This window comes from Dreissena polymorpha, chromosome 16 (assembly GCF_020536995.1).
Source record: "Dreissena polymorpha isolate Duluth1 chromosome 16, UMN_Dpol_1.0, whole genome shotgun sequence".
NCBI classification, from domain to species: Eukaryota; Metazoa; Mollusca; class Bivalvia; order Myida; family Dreissenidae; genus Dreissena; species Dreissena polymorpha.
The window spans coordinates 5,834,018-5,854,022 of record NC_068370.1 but is presented as its reverse complement, the minus strand read 5'-3'; the positions used below and the strand labels follow the sequence as shown (position 1 = coordinate 5,854,022).

The 20,005-nt window shown below is 37.7% G+C and overlaps 1 long non-coding RNA gene across 1 annotated transcript; it reads right to left on the bottom strand.

The window, feature by feature from the left end:
* Positions 1–11,793: 11,793 nt before the first annotated feature.
* Positions 11,794–13,153, bottom strand: LOC127862530 (uncharacterized). Its single transcript, XR_008040665.1, has 3 exons — positions 13,054–13,153; positions 12,409–12,549; positions 11,794–11,959 (listed from the first exon to the last, which is right to left on the bottom strand). It is a non-coding gene; the product is annotated as an uncharacterized LOC127862530 (long non-coding RNA).
* Positions 13,154–20,005: the final 6,852 nt, after the last annotated feature.

The following is a 20,005-nucleotide window of genomic DNA, read 5'->3' as shown; positions in this document are numbered from 1 at the left end:
CAAATGAGTCATGGATCTCAATAACATGCTTTTCTTGCTTATACCTGTACTGTAATATATGCTGTCTCAGAACATATTTGCAGAATATATCCCAACTAAAAGTATTACTATAAATATAAAGTTAGAAAATGATTTCAAATAAATTGTCGGATTTTTATATTCATTAAATATTTGGTAAAACCCTTGATATATCATTTATATTTGCAGAGAAAAAAGCCATCCATGGGAAAGCAGAGCGAAAGAAAATCACCTCAATGTAGTCCGGCTTTCAAGTCGCAAAATCTGTGAAGTGCGTAATTAATTTCTTACCTCAATTAAATAATAGTGGAAATGTGTTCACTTATAATGTGCATCTCTTATGGATACACCTACTAGTAATAATTATTCTTTAAACTCCATTACAATTGCTGTCTGTATCCTAGATGTGAACTTTATAAAAACAGAGTACAGTTACATACATATCTTCAACTATGGATTTAAATGTGTGTTATAATCATGCAATACTAAATGAACATACAATATGTCAAGGGTAATAGATTGCCTTTAACAAAATATAAAAATATACAATGTTATTAAAACATAATAAAACTAAATATAGTAATGTGTTTTTAGCTCAAATGATTACATTGTGCTACAAGAATTATTTTGAATAGCACAAAAGGGTTTGAGTGTTATCATTTTAGCCCAGATATGATGAATATGGTTGCTCTATTTGATTAGCATGGGTCGGTTAGTCTGTCTGTCGGTCTTGTGTCTGTAGACACGAGTTGAATTTGATTTATCTCGGTGGCCTTTCAACAGAGTGGCATGAAATTTTGTACTAATATTCAAAACCATACTCTGCATTTGTCGTTTTTTTATGAATTCACTGAACTGGTAGCCATTGTTGCTTTAGGTTGAAATTCAAAATGGCCAACATATCTGACTAGTTACAATTTTGCTGTGGCAAGGTACTGTATGGTGATATTATTCACATCAAGTGATAGCTCTCGTTTAGATTTTGATCAAAGCGTCATCTCTGTATTAATCTACATATCAGAAATATGGCACAGGAAGCATTTCCACAGGGAAAGGTCTTCCAGTTGGACAAGCTTTTTGATAGACGTAAAGGTAAAAGAAAACCTCCATATGACAAGCTTCTAAGAACAGTTCTGTGTCTGTTGTCTTAGACGTCGTCTGTCTGGTGGAGAAGCTCGGGACAGCAGAAATGGTCCACAACCTGTATTTAGCAAAAAAAAGAGGAGGAAATAATGAGAACAAGGCTTTAAGAATTGTCTCTTGCATGTTTCTTATTATCCAGTGTGTGCGCGTTAGGTAATTTATAATATGCGGTTAGCTCTTTTATGATATTTGAAGAGATTAAAACGCATTGTATCGAGCAATTAATGTCTCCTTTTGTCACAAGGCTTTTGGAAAGTCATATGCTACATGATGCAAGTTGGTGTAAGGTTGTAAGGAGTTCAGTGTATTCGCACCATTTTATTATATGCCAATGTACTGCTGTTGTGTGAATAATATTCAAATTGTATTTCATATTGTGATCTCTTTCGCATCATTTAAGTCATATTCAGGGCTACTGCTATTTTGAGCATCATATAAACACTTTATTTCACATTATGATCTCTTTTTGCTAATCCATATGCAGAGGTACTGCTGTTAAGAGCATACTATTTACATTTCATTTCATAGTATGATCTCTTTTTGCACCATGTTATTCTTAGGCACAGGTACTGCTTTTGTGTGCATAATATGTACACCAAACTTTATTTTTCTACAATATAAGTGATATTGATGGTTCTTCATGTCTTTTAACTAAATCTATATATATATACATATATATATTTGTGATTATTGTGTCTATGGACTGGACTAAATAAAAATTACCCAGCATTAAAAGTGTTATGTCAACAGATATGTAACAATGACTGTATACATTTGTCTCTTCTCTGTACACAGTCAAAATTGACAGTCAAAATCTTCGTGGAGATGATCCCCGATTGCACATATACACATCTATAAATAGATATGAGTGTGGGAATTGATTGGCTTGGATCGGAATTGGATACGTTGGGTGCGTTTTTTAAATGCGTAATTTACATACTTATACTTCCTTGGTTTCATTCAAACAGGTCTTAAATTGTAGATAAAAGAATTATCTTTCATCACGCGAAAAAAAGAGAAATATGTCTAATGCAATTGTTGAATTTGCCGCGAAAATGCAAAAGGACGACCGGAACTGCATGAATGACTTTATTGACCACAACCTGGCTATTTGTGCAATCTAATTTTCAAAAAAGATGGTGACACGTATAAAGTTATTGATATAGTTTTGCACTCCTCTTTTTTCTATCTCGTGGCCACGACAGAGCTTACTCGTGGCCACGAGATAGAAAAAAGAGGAGAGCAATTAAAAAAAAAAAGAGAAGCACCGCTCTTTTTTAATTGTACGCCGCTTTTATTTAGTTTTGCACTCCTCTCTTTTCTATCTCGTTGCCACAAAATAGCTACCTCGTTGCCACGAGATAGAAAAAAGAGAAGAGCAATTAAAAAAAACAACAAGTGAATGTCACCTCTATGCCACCGTAACACTGTCATATTTAATTTGATTTTTATAACAATTAAGTCATGCATGCTAGTTGCAGTCTGAAACGCGACTTACCAAATGTAAACAAAGGTTGCGTTTACCATTTTATTGTTTGTATACCATTTTGTCTTCCCAATAAGATATATAACGTGTGACTTGAAGCACGACAATGTTTTATGGTGTATAACTTGTATTTGTTCTGCATTAAATACGCTTGTATAATGTTTATATACATGTAATCGACTTGCTTAAGGTATATATTCGTGACATTTTTTTTAATAACAAAAACAAACAACCGATATGATATTTGATTAAATGTATTCTTTGACTCTGGCCTTTCTTAATCATCAATTATTTATGGGATAAATTTGGAATTGTATTCCACCCAATTCATAATCAAAGTACTGACAGTACTGGTGTGACGATGCTTTTGAGAGGATGGATATAAAAGCATCAAGTTAAGTTTATCTACATCACCACAATCACCACAAGTGTGTATGTTGGTACGAAAAAAAAATTTGGTACAAAAATTTTGCGAAAAAAATTTGCGTATGAAAACAAAACTTAAGTACGAAAAAATATTTGGGAACACAAAAATTGGGACCGAACAAAATTTGGGTACGAACAAAAAATTGGGGATGAAAAAAAATTGGGTACGAAAAAAAATTGGGTACGAAAAAAAATGGGTACGAAAAAATTTAGATACGGAAAAAAAATTGGGGGAACGGGAAAGAAGTACCTGTGGAGAACTTGACCCACACTCGCACATTTTCGGCCCTTTCCGTCAAACATCAGATAAGTTCCTCGAAGGCAATAGTATGAATACACATTTCAGAAGCGGTAATGCGGTCCTACCTACGCGCGTCAAAATGTAAGCGAAATATGTACACAAGTCTGTCAGGAATGATTGAAGTAACGGAGAAAATCGTGTATTGATGTAAGTTTTTTGAAGAAATGTGCAGAAAATATATTAAACAAGAGCTGTGTTTGTGAAACACAATGCCCACTGCTGCGCAGTTTTGAAGCCATATATTTTACCTTTGACCTTGAAGGATGACCTTGCCCTTTCACCACTCAAAATGTGCAGCTCCATGAAATACACATGCATGCCGAACATGGAGTTGCTATCTTCAATATTGCAAAATTTGACCTTTGACCTTGACCTTGAAGGATGACCTTGACCTTTCACCAATCAATATGTGCAGCTCTATGAGATACGCATGCACGCCAATATTGAAAAAGTTATGGCCAATGTTAAAGTTTTTGGACAGACAGACAGACGCTTTATATTTGACATTTGACCTTGAAGGATGACCTTCACCTTCACCTTTCACAACTGAAAATGTGCAGCTCCATGAGATGCACATGTATGCCAAATATCAAGTTGCTATGTTCAATATTAAAAAAGTTATGGCCATAAAAGTTTTCGGACGGACGGACAGACTGACACACTGACTGACTGACAGTTCAACTTATATAGGCCACCCTACCGGGGGCATAAAAAGCAATGGCGATATTTTTCTCAGCCACATAATTGTTAATAGTTTGATATCACAAAATGAAAGTGAAAGTAGAACTGTCAAAAATGACAACCTGTCAACGTGTTGTTATTGCTGGCACGAGAGGGCGATTACACTCAATGTGTTCACATTTTGACCATAGGCTTTGTCAATGACCTTTATAGTATGGGTAGCTTTGATATTATTTATTGCTATCATGTAACTGCATGATTGTGTTTATGTTTACAATACACAGAGCATAAATAATGATATAAATATACTGATTGAGCTTATAATAATCTGAGAACTATAGCCAATTAAGAATTTAAAATACAATTTTGTGTCCTGATTTCACGAAGAAATGACCATGCATGTCCTAGATTTCAAATTCAAGGCTCTGGTGTGACACATTGGTAGCATGACCGTTAAACTGTTACCAGGCTTATGAAATTAGTTTTTATTGAACTATCTAAGGAAATCTAAATCAGGCACTGATTTTTCTTGTTTTAATACAGTCATAGATCAGTTTTGGCCTCTGGGTAATGACCAATTTTGCTTACTTGTCACACCCTTAAAACTTTCCACACGTCTATAATAGCAAATCTGGATTTAGGTGATCTTCAATGGTAAATTTAAACTTTAGCTCTGTTACAAGAGTGCTGGTAAAGTCCAGTCACAAATTTAAATCTAGGTCATGTCAAAATCAAAGTGTCAAAGACAAATGAAAGATGCGTTCATTAATTATTGTCCAGTTGTTTACTACTGCTGTAAGTTTTTATATAATATGACTGATGAACATCATGTGAGAGAAAATTCACATTATCATTGTACATCAGGTTTAGCAGCCTTTTAGATAACAAAGTATGCTAGTTTTCAATGTCGCTTCTGGGGATCAAACCCGTAGGGATTTAAGGAAGATTCTGAAATTTTCGATCCCTCGAGAGCAACCAAACCAAAAATTAAGTCAAATATTGCCGACTCGGTTTTTTGAGTCGGTTCATGAGGGATAATGGAGCTTGATTGGTCATTGTCGGCTCTGGTACTACTTACATGTACCATGGGTACTCTTAAGTATACTTACATGTACCCTGGGTACTGTAAGTATACTTACATGTACCCCAGGTACGGTAAATAAACATAACTGTACTCGGTTCATATAAGACTGTACCCGAGTTGTATTCGCGCCCAAAATCCGATGTCGTAAAACGCGCAACTGATTATCTTAAACACACTTCTCTTAAAAAAACACTGCATCAACATGCTTTTTGAGTATGTGTTCCGATAATATAGAGGCCATTCTACATTAAATTGACATAAATGTGTATATATAATTATTACAAAAAAATAGTTGACAACGACTGATTTAGGGTTAAATTTCCCGGGTACATTTTAGTATATTTACCGTACCCGGGATACATGTAAGTATACTTAAGAGTACCCGGGGTACATGTACGTAGTACCCGAACCGACAATGAACAATCGAGCGATACTGGAAGGTGCAACATCTCTCACGCCCCCTAGCATCGCCTTTAGCAGTATTCAATTCTCAACAGGAAAGTGCTGGAGTCATTGATCCCGAGGGACAAGAAAAACAATTGATTAATGTTCGAAATAAATAATTTGATTAATGACAATTCTATTATTTGAGCCAGGTCAAAGGAAAAGCGCAGTCAAATCAGTATCCAATGAAATTATTAGTTATTGTCAGAAAAACGCTTTTACGCAAACAGCTTTCAAGCGACTTCAGGCTGATCTAGATCCAAACTGGCCACAATCGCCTTAATGTCTCTTATCCTGTGACACAGTTCATATAACTTTAAAGTGATAAAAAGTACTAACACTAAGAAATAGTACAAACCAGTAAAGAGTTTGAAATCAATGTTGAATTTCAGGACAGCTTGGTGATCTGCAAATCCCCGATGAAATGTTGATATCGGGTATCATAGTCATTCAATAAGTCGCAAAATACTCGAATACAATTTATAAAGCACAATGTGACTTATATTGATAACTAAAATTACCAGTATGCCAGTTTTGCCAAGTCAAGCTGTTACGATCCAGAAAGTCCTTCATTCACATCGAGTATATATCCTTCGAATTCCAACTATTGTTGTCATAAGCGGAGATTTAGTGAATAAATAATTCATATATCCTAAATGACAGCTTGTAAATAGCGAAACAAGCCAATTTATGCAGTAAGAAAGTTTTGAATCGAGACTGTCACGGGGGCGGCCATTGTTGAATGTTGAAACACGAACGACAACTCTGCTAGGAGAATGTTATCAATGACGAGCAAACTCCTACGCAGTGGCGAATGCAAAAGGGAAGTAACCTAAACAAGAAATATCTTTAAAAAAGATATACGGCGTTGATTGTGGTTGCAGTTAATGAAAGGTAAAAACTTCAATGAATAAGATCAAAGATAGCGAATGTCTTTTTTTGTGCAGTTCTTAGCTGCAGCAAACGCAGTACGGGATGATACGCGAAGTTTTCGCGGTTTATTTTACATTATTACATATTGCTGGTCATAAACGCATAGATACAAAACAGAAAACCAAAAGAAGAATGGAAGTGAAATTAAAACACATGAGTCAACCGGCCACACGCGAAGTATCCGTACATATTTTAAATATTTATACGCGCGTTCTTCGAACAAACCTGTTTTAGTGGTTTGTCTGGTGTTGCTATTTGATTCGATTATTAACAGTATCGAGAATCATTGCGCTCATGCTTAATTCATTAGTCAATATGATGGCATAATTCTGATTAAATTAATTTAAAATAATATTTATCATGGTATTGTTGTAAAACACATTAAGAATCTATTATTGACATACCATATGATATCGCTGGATATCTTCATTTAACATCTGTCTGGCCTAAAGAAAATTCCAGTTCACCTAGTTCACGCTATAGCGTCTTTATTATGTAACGATTATTTTCCTGGCCGCGAACTCCGATTAGCACATAGGGTAGAGACGCAGCGATGACCTGTACGTAAACTCTGACATTCACTCACAGTGGCCGCAAATTGACCCGATATACCTCGCGAGTTGAAATGCAATGCATTAAAGTGAGTCTTCGCTTCCACTGCTCTCTATTCTTTAACATGTTAACATGTTGACAGGAATATGGAAGTTAGTACTCAATATGAAAACATAGCCTTTAAGTGCAAACGTTCTCGCGCTGAAAATCTTCTGAAAATAAAAGGTGGACGCACAAACTGTATTGATGTTGAGATTGAGTGTAAAACTGTTCTATCTATTAAGACTTTTCATTAGATATAAAATTGTTTCATGCTGAACACGCAGTAAAACAGTGTTACAAAGACGCGGACATGTTTCCAATGTTCTGGTCGTATTCTCAAATCAGCCAATGCAGTCAATGAAGTGTATTCATCTGTACTTGTCCGCGGGAAGTTTTATTTGCATTCTATTGGACGCTAACAAAGGTAAGGCTAAGGTGAAAAGCTGGCTTAATACAGCTTACGCCGAAAAATCGAGTTATCTCAATCGGACTGGCTCGGTTTTTTACATAGGTTGCCATTGTGATTTTTTTTAGATGGTTATCAAACCTTGGACGATGCTGTTCCAGCATCGTCAAAAATGGTAATCTATCGCAATCATCAAGAACTAGGATTTTAGGTGTGGTCTTAGTAGAGTTCGTTGACAAACCATACAGCGAATAGATTTAAAACTCGGTTCATATTCCCATCCCAATATTTTGGAACCATAGAAATGAAACGGTCCGATCAGTGTAACATAATGTAACAATTTCAAATGGGTAAACATAACTGAATGGTTTTAGCAAACAATAATTGAAAAGATAGCCTTTGAGCCTTGGAAGGTATGTAATAAAGTGATAGGTTATGTGAAGACGAGCAAGCAAAATGGCATAATAGTATTGAGATTGCATTAGATTAGCAACTGTAACATGTGTATTATCATAGTGAACAGTTTTAAAACCAAAAAATATGGAAATCGTAAAAAATAATGAGAAATAAGTATGAATAGTTTTTTGTTTGTTTTGAATTTTTTATTGCACAGTTCAAAATAGATAACATGCAATACAGATACATATTTCTGTTGATGTAATATTCATATTCATTTGAAGTTCTAAATAATTAAAGGAAACTAGCTAAGCATTAAAATGAAGTAAAGAAATTGATAGGTCACCGTGGATTTTTTTTTGCTATAGACATTTTAATATGGACTTAATTTCAAAAATACAATGACTAACATTGTAATAGTAATTAAAACATATCTATATAATAACTGCTCCATAACAATCAAATTATCAACTGAAATGTGATACACGTAGAAATATTTATAATGTATATTGTTATGAAAATATTTCAGATGTAACAACTGAAAAAACAATGTTGATGTTCATATAAACATCTTAAATTACCCCACCCACCTGTTACCCATGTTGTTGGTTGTAAATTGAACATATGTATTAGGTATTTTAAAATTATATTTAGAACTGTGCGATGTGTATTTGAAGACAAGAGGCCATGATGGCCCTGTATCGCTCCACTGCTGAAAAAAAGACTGAAACAAATATTCTCCGCATGTGCAGATACTTAAATATAGGCCTTTTTTAAGCACATGTACAATTTTGTGACCACCTGGGCTGGGTCAAATTTAACCCCAGGGGCATAATTTGAGCAAACTTTGTAGAGGACTACTATATCTCACTCCATACAAAATGTGGTGGCCCTAAGTCTTAGATGTAGAGTTAAGGACAAGAATATTTTTAAAGTTTTCACAAAATAAGCAAGATACAAGCGTATATAATGTTCAATTTTGTGACCCGCGGGTCAGGGTCAAATTTGACCCAAAGTACAAACTTGGTAGATGACTTTAAGATGTTCCTGCATACCAAATTTGGTAGCCATAGTCAGAATGGTTTTCGACAAGATTTTTTTAAGATTTCACAAAATAGGCGCTTTATAAGCGTTTATTAAATTTTGTGACCCCCCGCGGCAGGGTCAAAGTTGACCCCAGAGGCATTATTTGAACAAATTTGGTAGAGGTTTATAAGATGTCACTACATACCAAATTTGGTAGCCCTAGGCCCAATAGATATGGATTTTTTTTTTAAGTTTTCACAAATTAAGCACTTTATAAGCATATGTTCAGTTTTGTAACCCCTGGGGCAGTTTCAAATTTAACCCAAGGGGCATAATTTGAACAAACTTGGTAGAGAACTATTACATGTCACTACATACCAAATTTGGTAGCCCTATGCCATACTAATATGAACAAGAAGATTTTTAAAGTTTTCACAAAAAATGCCTAATATAAGCATATGTTCAATTTTGTGAACCTCAGGGCAGGGTCAAACTTAACCCTAGGGGCATAATTTGAACAAACTTGGTAGAGGACTATAAGATGCCACTACATACCAAATTTGGAAGCCCAAGGCCCAATGGTTATGGACGAAAAAATATGTGAAGTTTTCACAAAATAGATCCTATATAAGCATATGTTCAATTTTGTGAACCCGGGGCAGGGTCAAATTTGACCCCAGGGGCATAATTTGAACAACGTCGAAAGAGGAGCATTCCTGAGAAATTTCATCACAATTGGACCAGTAGTTTAGGAGAAGAAGATGTTTAAAGGAAACGTTCAGGCACGCACGCACGACGGACACAGAATCATAACATAAGCCCCGCTGGCCTTTGGCCAGTGAAGCTTAAAACAACAAAGAATACAATAAGCTGGGCAATTATGTTTCACACACCATCTGTGGTTTAATGCACTGCCAAAAATATCTTACAACTTAGGTGAAACATGAGAAATACAACTGACATAAGAATCACAACTATGTTCGTCATCGAGAAGGAAAAACAATTATGTAACAGCTATTAGATTTCATAGCTTATCTATATACAAGATGCAAATTACAATTGGTTAGATGTCAGGCAACAAATAACTCGCTATTGTACATATTATTTTCTTTGATTTTGTTACTCTGATTTGTCCGTTTGTAACCTCTGACAGGGGGCTCCTCAAACCACTCAGTCCGTTTCTTTTTGATACAGGACTCAAATGTTTAAGTTGAAATCCACTTCCTGCAACTTTCCTTGCAACACCTTGACTTATAAATTTTGTATCAATTATGGTTTGTAAAGATTTGATGTTGGAAGCAACCTTTAGTTACACATTGTATGTTAACACTGCTCGGAAAAAGCTGAATGAATATTTGTTAACAATTTTTGGTCAAGAGGAACAAAGTTCACTAACTTTTGTAAAGCTTAAATATCCTGTATAGCGCCATGTGCCATGTATAATTCACCAATGACGTCTTTAACTAAATGTTCCCGCTTATATGATTTCATATTTGGTAATATTTCCTTTAACATTTTTAAGTATCTAAAAAGCCACACATATTTTGCTGAAACTCAAACATTTTTCAACAAGTATGGATAGCACGGAGCAACACTTTACAATCAAAAGACTCTATATTATGCCCAACTAAAATAATTGGTGAACATTTCTGTAAGAATGTTATAAAACTTGTCAATGCAGATTTGATGGGGACAGCTGTTACTGTTTGTCTCTTGACAAGCATAGAGTCGCTAACAACTGTCACTCCAGTTATTTCTGACGCTTGCAAGGAAATCTTCTTCTCATGCATTACATATGTTGAAAATTGACCAGTTGAAAGCACTGCAGCTATCTGAATTATGTGAGAAGTGTGCTCTGAAAAAACAAAACAAAAATTTTAAATAGAAATTGCCCAAAATCCATTTTAGCCCCGTTAATCACAGAGCCCTGGGTCGCTCCCCCAAGTACAATGTAAACTTCTTAAAATACATTTGAAGTGTTTACAATAAATATAAAAGGGAAAAACATTGCCCCCCACCAGGAAAGGACTTTTTTTTAAGCTTAATTTGAACAATCGTAGAATAGGTTCCTTCACATTCATTCTCTATGCATTGTGGTTTAAGAGAATTTTCAGTTGAAGGGTTATTGATCGGAAACAATTTTCACACTTATTGTGACCTTTGACTAAGTGACCATAATTTAAATGGGGGTTATATACTGTCCAATCCCTATGCACATGGAGAGTAAAAAGCCAATCAGTGAAAAAGTTGACAAATTATTGATCGGAAACTTAATGATCTACCCACAGACAAACATCCAGCAAAACAATATTAACTCTTTCTTCCAAGGGGGGCATAATAACTGTTATTATGAAAATTGAAACGCTCTTTTCTTCCATTCATGGATATATCAAAGTAAGTTGTTGGCATCTAATGATCTTATGTATTCATAAATCTGAAGAAGCGAAGAGAAGAGTGTTTAAATTCTTAAATGATGCACAATAATATACTAAAGCCAGTTGTGGGTAATGTAACATTGCATCATCTAAGTGGTATTTACTATCATTTTATCAATAAAGATTAAGAATGATGTATTATATGAAAGCAAAATGAGAAATTAGTCTGAACATAACTCTTGTTGCAATTCAATCATATGCTAGGTTGACCAACAATTCACACGATATCTCTGACACATTGAGTTACTCAGCAGTAGCAGGTTGAATTATGTTATACATGTAAGTAAATATGTATATTTTTTAATAGAAGTTCAACTTTGGAGATTTAGAGTACCTAAATACCTGAATTGGACCAAGATAAACTTCTGTATGTGCAACACTGTGAATAAGGAATATGTTAAAAATAAACTTTACCTAACCCTTGTTTCCAAATCAAAGAAAACAAATTCCTTCCCAGTAGTGTCTAGCCCTGCTTGACCAGGCTTGGGTATAGGTGGGGGTATAGTTGTAACTTCAACGTCTTGGTCCTCTATGTTTGAACTGTATGTTGGTCCCACTCGTACTTCTTGCACTGTCCTTTGAATGCCTGAACAGAAAAACAGAATTTCAAATTGGAACATTTGCTTGCACCTTCATGGGTTATCTCCGATTTTTATTTAAAGAAATGATTACACAGCACATTAATGTTTTTACAATAATCAATTTACAAACATTAGCATATGCTTTTAAATGTTACTACTACTTTGCATATATAATTGATGGATCTATTGATACAATCTACAACAAGAAATGTGTCCACACGACACGGATGCCCCAAACTCCAACTTTGTAACTATATAAAAACAATAATCCATACAATTGTAAGAAACCCAGTTTGGTGAAGATCGGATGAAAACTACTTGAATTAGAGAGAAGGCACGACAAGTGTGAGGGACTGACCGACCCACGGACAGTGCGAAAACTATGTCGCCAATTGGGGGCATACAAATGAAGAATACTGTGTTTTAAATATAAAATGCCCATAATTAAAAATACCGTTCGAGTTTTAAGTCTTATGCGTCACTGTTTTGCTGCACGAGTAACAGCTATAGCCTTTCTTTTTTTGTGCTGAAGGTCATGGAGAAGGGTCAGTTTCGATGTGAAAGTCCCAGGTGAAACACCCAGTTTTTGATTTACCTGAAACAGATTGCAGTAAATGACAGAACAGTTGACAATGCACAATGCTAGAATATGCTTATGCGGAATAAAATAATATGAAATAATGTCACTAATTTACAAAAGTTACAACATTTTATAAGACCTAGTGATCTACATACACACAGATAAGAATTAATTCAAGCTATTTATTTTCAAAACCAATACGTATTTGACAAATTGAGAATATTTATGTTTTTACTAATAACTAGGACTGCAGGAAGAAAATAAACTTATGTCACTTTAAAATATACATGTTTAACTAAGGACAACCATTCACATTCTACTGTAATTGTGTTTACTGGCAGTAAATCAGACAAAATATGAAGGAAAAATATAGCAAGTACAATATAAAAAATGTATGCATGTAGACTACACGCGAATTACTTAGAGATAACTATCTGAATGTATTCAAAAGTATCAGTAATTTAGACAATAAATCATGATATAATGCACCAATGTACCAAAAAGACAAAGAAGTCTTACCCAAATGCAAGCTTTGTGATCATGTCATAAACTCTGCCATGTTTCCGTACAGTAGCCACATTATTTACTGCACCACAATTGCTAAACTGTATGTCCAAAACACATGCCTGTCCGAAATCCCTGCTTTCTACAGTGTTAAGTAAATTCATGGGCACATGACAAGCACTGCATCCTAAAAGCGATTCGGTCAATGTGTCGAGTTCAACGACACGTCTACCAATTTTATATCCAACTAGCATCGCTGTTGTCACATGTGGTCACGCTTACTGTGGTAAATTTACTGGTGTGTAACCGGAACAGTACGGCAGAGACTAATCGATTGACCGGAAACGAATGCAGATAATCAGCAGTCATACTGTAGCCTTACATCTGGACGGACGTCTACTTTTTGTATCTGTATTCATCTTGTGTATTTGTGTCTCCAAACCTGTCCTGAGGGATCTTGGAACAGAGACATCTTTATTTTAGGTAAGTACTACCAGTATTTACTTCACTGGCGCTGCGAGCAATAATTTTTGCAACTTTCGCAGTTCCAAAAATTGAATCTTTGCGGGAACATACCCGCCTTTGTGGTTTGATTTTATAATTGTTTCCGCTGTGGTATGACTCATTTTGTTGTCAAGATTGTGCAGAAGCTGTACAATAGTGACGTTTAATTTTGCATTTTATGAAAGTGCAACACTATTTTGATATTTGTGATATTTTTGCGATTTAGGTTTTCGCGGAAAATTGTCCGCCATTTTGTTTTTGCACGTGTCGTCAGTCATTATTGACGATTGCCTTGTACAATTGTTCATTTAGTCTAGTAATTATGTGAATTAATCTGTCATTTCACTAGTCTGGAATAGTTACATGGTTTCAGAGTAGTTTCTGGACTGAATTCACTATTTAACAGTGAAAGTACGTGTATTTTCATGCATTAGTAAAACCCATCTTTAGTTTATCTGAAAGTTTGAAGATTTATTCTTTTGAGACGTATTTTTATTAGAATTATTGATATTTCACTGGGAGTTTTTAAATTTCCCGGATTTAACAACCATCTATAAATAGCTCGGGATACCCCATTTTTCATTGGTTGTTGCCATGAGCAAACCGGAAACGGAAATCGTTCCATTGTTTACTTTCTGGTAATTGGAATTCCAGCAATTGCATCTATTGTTCACTGATATTAAGTGTAACTAATAATTGTAATTAGTTGCGCTAGTTGACATTAGAGTGCAATAGCAATTGCAGTTTATTTCAACCTGTATTGTTAATTTTATTTATTTATTTTTGAAAATCAGTGTGATTAAAAACTTTGCCATTGATTGTTTTTGGAGAATAATCATTAAATGTCTTTGTTTCTACATTAGTTGTGTTCTAGCCTAGCCAGTGCACGAGTTCCTGCACCCGGAGGTATCTGACCTTGAGGGTACAGAGGAGACGTGCATTGCGGTCGGGCAGTCAAAGTGAGTAGAAGGACTATCGGTTCTACGGCATCGCTGGGGATCGCGCAGTCGTAGTGAGCAGAGGGACCATCGGTTCTCCGGCATCGCTGGGGATCGCGCAGTCGTAGTGAGCAGAGGGACCATCAGTTCTCCGGCATCGCTGGGGATCGCGCATGACCTGCATCATACTTTACCGGCAGTGTCTGGTTGAGTGGAGGTTATAGGTATAAACCCAAACGATTTACTTTAATAGTTGCCTATTATCCTGGAGTCATTAACACAATTGCATACCATTAAATACTATTCATACTGTGTCTTGATTAATACTGAGAGATATCTACGGCTATAATACCCGGCAGTAAATACTGGGTGTTATATTTTGGATACATGAATATGTTTGGTGTTTATGGCCATTTGTTTTATTACATTTATGTCTACTTGATACCATTTTTGTGTGTCCATTTTAATCAGGTTGAGAAAAAGATTTACTATTTAGTATTGTTGCGTGATTGAAACCTAGTCCCTTCAACAATTTAATATTATTACACTGGAGTCATTTAGATAACCACACTCTATTGAACATTATTTATACTTGACCCTATTAATAATCACAATCACTAAAGAACAAATACCCGGTACCAAATACTGGGTGTTACATTTTCTAGTATATGTTATTTGAGTGGTGATGGCCATTAATTTGTTTTATTACACTTGTGCTCATTTGCTCCCATTTTTGATTGGGTGGAGAAAGAGTATTTATTGATTGTATGGTGGGGTGTGAGTGTGATAAATATTGAAATTAAAGTTTTTGTGAGCCAGGAATAGTTAGATAAATACTTGTTTGTATTAGTTTTACATATCATTGCATTTAAATTGCAAATGTGTGTGTGTGGTGTACTTCATTTGAAATACTTGACTAAACTTGGACAGTATATTGACATTGACGGACCATGGCTGAGAGAACTATTGATTTAGGTTCAGCTTATTTTGAGGAAATGAAACCATTGCAACAAAATGTACAAACACAAACACCATTTCCTCATCAGTACCCGTCAGCGCAACCAACTCAAGTACAGACACGACCAATTTCACAATCACAACAACCATTTCCTTACCAATACCCATCTGTGCAACAAACTGGTCTGTACCCACAACCAAATCAAGGACAGACACAACCACAAGAACCATTGCCATACCAGTACCCGGCGCAACCAGCTGGTCCGTACCAACCTCAACAAATTCAACAGCCATACCCTGGGCAACCAATGCAATTCCCACCATGGCAGGAAGGACCGCCACAAAATGGGTCCCCATACAGGTAGTACCCTTATCCGCAGTGGTACCCGGCCCAAGGACAGTTACAGCCTTTCACTAATATGGAGGGGCACCAAGGGATCAAAATACAAGCTGGTGTAACAAACCATGGATTCGCACCGGCAGGTACAGATGTTCAACCGGCAGGCTCAAATGTACAAACAAATGTTCAACCGTCAGGCACAAGTGTACAACTTAATGTTTTACCTGCAGGTACAAATGTACAACCAAATGTTCAACCGGCAATTAAGGGCGTCATCGTTCCCGAACGAGACAATAATGCTGGTCGAACCCACCGACATGATGACAGACAACAAAGGTTGACACAACAACCAAAAACACTGGTGTATAGTGGAAAGGGTAGTTGGAAGTCGTTTAAAAGCAAGTTTAACCGCTATGTGGTGGTGAATGATTGGAGTGAAAGGGAGAAGAAGGATTGTTTGTGCATGTGTCTCACTGACACGGCGAGGGATTACCATACACTTATTACCGATAAGACACCAGATATTACCTACAACGCAATCATGGAGAAATTGGAGAGGCGTTTTGGTTGCCAGGAACTCCCCGAAACAGCTGAGATTAAAGAGGGTGACCTCCCACTCGCAGAGAGCACGCCGAAAACAAAAGCAGTCCCTGAAGACAGTAACAAGTTCAGCAGTTTTTATTCGTCTGGCTATGTTACGGCTAATCAGTCTGTGGAAGTCAGCCCGGCCAGAGTACCTGTGAAGCAGCAAATTGATATACCTGTTCATTCACCCAACAATCAGACAAGGGCAGGTAATGTCACGTCTCGGGCCAGCACTTCATCCATCTGCTCTGCGACAAACAGGGGATCATTCCGCACCAACATGAGTTTCAGTCATATGCAGGACAGCCTCTCATCTGATCTACAGTCAGAGATGGATGCGATTGGGATGGACCTGAACAACGTCTCTAAGAGGGACCTGATGGGCGTATACAAAGACGTGGTACAAGATCGAGATAAGTTAAAGTCGACGATGATTCAGTGTCAAGACCGCGCTTCCCGACGTATCTCGGAGATGAAAAAACAGATAGCCATGGAACAGCAGGCAAAGAGAGACCTGGTGGTGAAAGTCAACCAGGAAATAGAAGACAAAGTAGGGATAATAGAACTCTTGAAAGAGAGCAAAGAACAGCTCACTGATAAAGCACGCGTTGACCAAGAATTAAGGGAGCTGCAAGCCCAGTTTCAAAAACTGCAGAGTTCCATCGAGAGTAAATTACAGCAGCAGGTACAACAGGCACAGGAGATGATACAACAGTTAAAGAAAGACAGACAGATAGCTATTGCAGAGATGAAGCAGCAAGTGCATGAGGAGATGGAGAGAAAAGATGGAGAAATCTTAAGGTCAAGGTCAGAGGCACAATCACTTGGTCACAAAAACATGCAGCTGAAGAAATGCATTGAACGGTTGGAGAAAGCTTCAACAAATCAGTTGGAGAAAGCCCGAGTAAATCAGTTGGCGAAAGCTCGTGCAATCTTCCAGCGTTTGAAAGCAGAGAAGTCAGAGGCCATTGCTAAGAGGAAGTCGAGACTGACGGAGAACAAAATGAAAGTGGAGAAGGAGAACCTGCAGAAGCAGGGCAATGGCTTCCAGAATAGGGAACGAGAATATAACCAACTGCAAACGAGACTGGCACAAAGTGAGGAAAATTTCAGAAAGATGAATGAACAACACAACCACACAATTCTGGATAGAAGTGAGTTGGATATGTTGGTCCATCAGATGCAGGTTGAGGCCGATAGACAGAAGGAGGAATACGAGAGACCGGTAGGTGAAGCTGGTCACATGTCAGATGCTAGTCTTGCCCAGTTGGCTGCGTACCATGAGAAAGATGAAGCTGAGATGCAGACTCAGCCTCAGACCAGTGCGCAGGAGAAGGCTGAAGAACATGTAGGAGACCATCAGGAGGTAGTCAGTGGATACAAGGCTCAGATAAAGGCTGCTAGTGGAGACCAAGCGAAGGTCAGTGAGTCGGCCAGTCCGGCCACTGAGTTACAGAAGGCTCCGGTAGGTGGGCAAGTGCAGCTAGACAAACTCATCATCACACTGAACACTCCCAGAGCAGACCTCTTTCTCAAAGAGCAAGAGCTGGAGCAAAGTAGCATGGAGTTCAGGACAAAGATGGTTAATCATAGGGCAGGTGCAAAGAATGGCAATCATGATGTTTTGGCCAGGGAAACCATCGTGGGTGAGTGTAACAAGTATCACCTGGATCTTGATTTGGAGGACGTAGATGATGTGATCCTCTTAACAAAAACATGGAATAAAGGACATGACAAGACTAGGGAAATATGGGATCCGGGTATAGTCAATACGAAGGAGGTTATAAACAAGGTGGGTGATCCGGTCTATATGCTGGATATTTCACACTAGAAGGCGAAATAATACAAACTATCCATGGTTGATCCGGTCAATATGCTGGATACTTCACACTAGAAAACGAAAAAATACAAACTATCCATGGGTGATCCGGTCAATATGCTGGATACTTCACACTAGAAAGCGAAATAATACCAACTATCCATGGGTGATCCGGTCAATATGCTGGATATCGCACACTAGAAAGTGAAATAATACAAACTATTGGTTAAATAGAACGGACCGGGGATGGTGACACGGCTAATAATTATCTTCTTATCTATACATGCATACTTACAGAATTCACACTTTAGCCGTCTTTCACGCTCTGTTGTGTTAAATGATCGCAATCAGTCAACAATGTGACGGATATCAAAACATTAAATACATGTCACTTAAATGTCACACACATAGAACAAGAAACGGAAAATAAACTGTGTTGTATCTTAATATTATTTTATTTAGTTATTTTCTTGCATAAGAATGTGGTCAAAACAAGGAAGCGTGATCGTTTGAAAATCTGTCAGGTTACTTATCTCCCAAGTCAGGAAATTGACCAACCGACTGGACACTTAGCTGTTGACAGTGATGTAACCTATTGTGTGTGTAGACAGCCAAATGACGGTTCGTTCATGATTCAGTGCGATTGGTGTGATGAGTGGTTTCATGGTAGATGTGTGAATGTGAGTGAGGAAGATGGTGTGAGGATAAGGAAATATAAGTGTCCAAATTGTTGAAGGCTTACTCTCGATAGTGAATGATATACTTAAAAATTTAGTTGTAAAATGTAGTTATTTGTTTTAGCATGTCTGACTCCGGCTCGGCAACAGATAGTCCCAAACGAGGGTGGAGGGAGGTTTTGGAGAAGAAGGCCCGGGTGATACAGGAGGTGGAGGTAGCCAACTCCGAAGGCAAACTCCTGTATGGCACGGCAAGGGAGCTAGTGCATGCCCTGGGACAGGTTCACTCCTCAAGGTTGCCACAGGAGAAGATTCAAGAGCTCATCAAGGGGCAATATGATATTGCGGTTAAGCAGCGCAAGAATCGTTTTGTTTCTGAGCTCCGATACCATGCAGATGTAATCTGCTCGAAAGAATTCGTGGCGAAGGCGTTCGGCAAATCTGCGGCCAAGAAAACTTGCCTAGGAGTGTCGCTGAATGCTCGTCAAAGAGGAGGTACGGTACGGAAGACAACTGGACGACCGAAGACTTTTTCGGGATTACAGTCCGGATTTCCGGCTCTACCGGCCACAGCTATGGTCCCGGCAACTGTGTCGCTGGGAGCAATCAAGGTGGAAGAGGCTTCAGGAGACGACGAAGAGCTGCCCATGGAGACCGAAGTGCTTTCGAATATAGCGCCAGAAGAAGATCCATCAACTTCTTCTTTCTTCGCGGCGTTGGATGAAGTGGGAGAATTCTACGTCGTAGAGGATGTGGGGCAGTGCGAAGATACCCCACTGATCAAGGAAGGACGTGCTCCGGTGGAGGGGACTCCGATTTCGGTTGGAGCCTCTAATGCTGGGGTAGCTAGGGTCCCGGTCGAGGCTGGGAACCTGGCACCATTGGTAATTCCTACCCAGGTGTTTACCAATAGTTCCTATGGTGTGAGGGAGCCACGGAAAAGGAGTTATCCGATGAGGGAGGAACCAGCTGAATCGACACCAGTCGTGCCAGAGTGTGTGCCGCTGAGGAAAATCCTGAAACCCTCAGTCTGGACTAGACTCGGTAGCCGCATGGAAGAGCCCATGAAAAAGAAACGAACGTCCCGTTGTCCGTTAATGGGATGTACATCAGATTCTCGCCATCTAAGCAGACACGTCTACCAGAG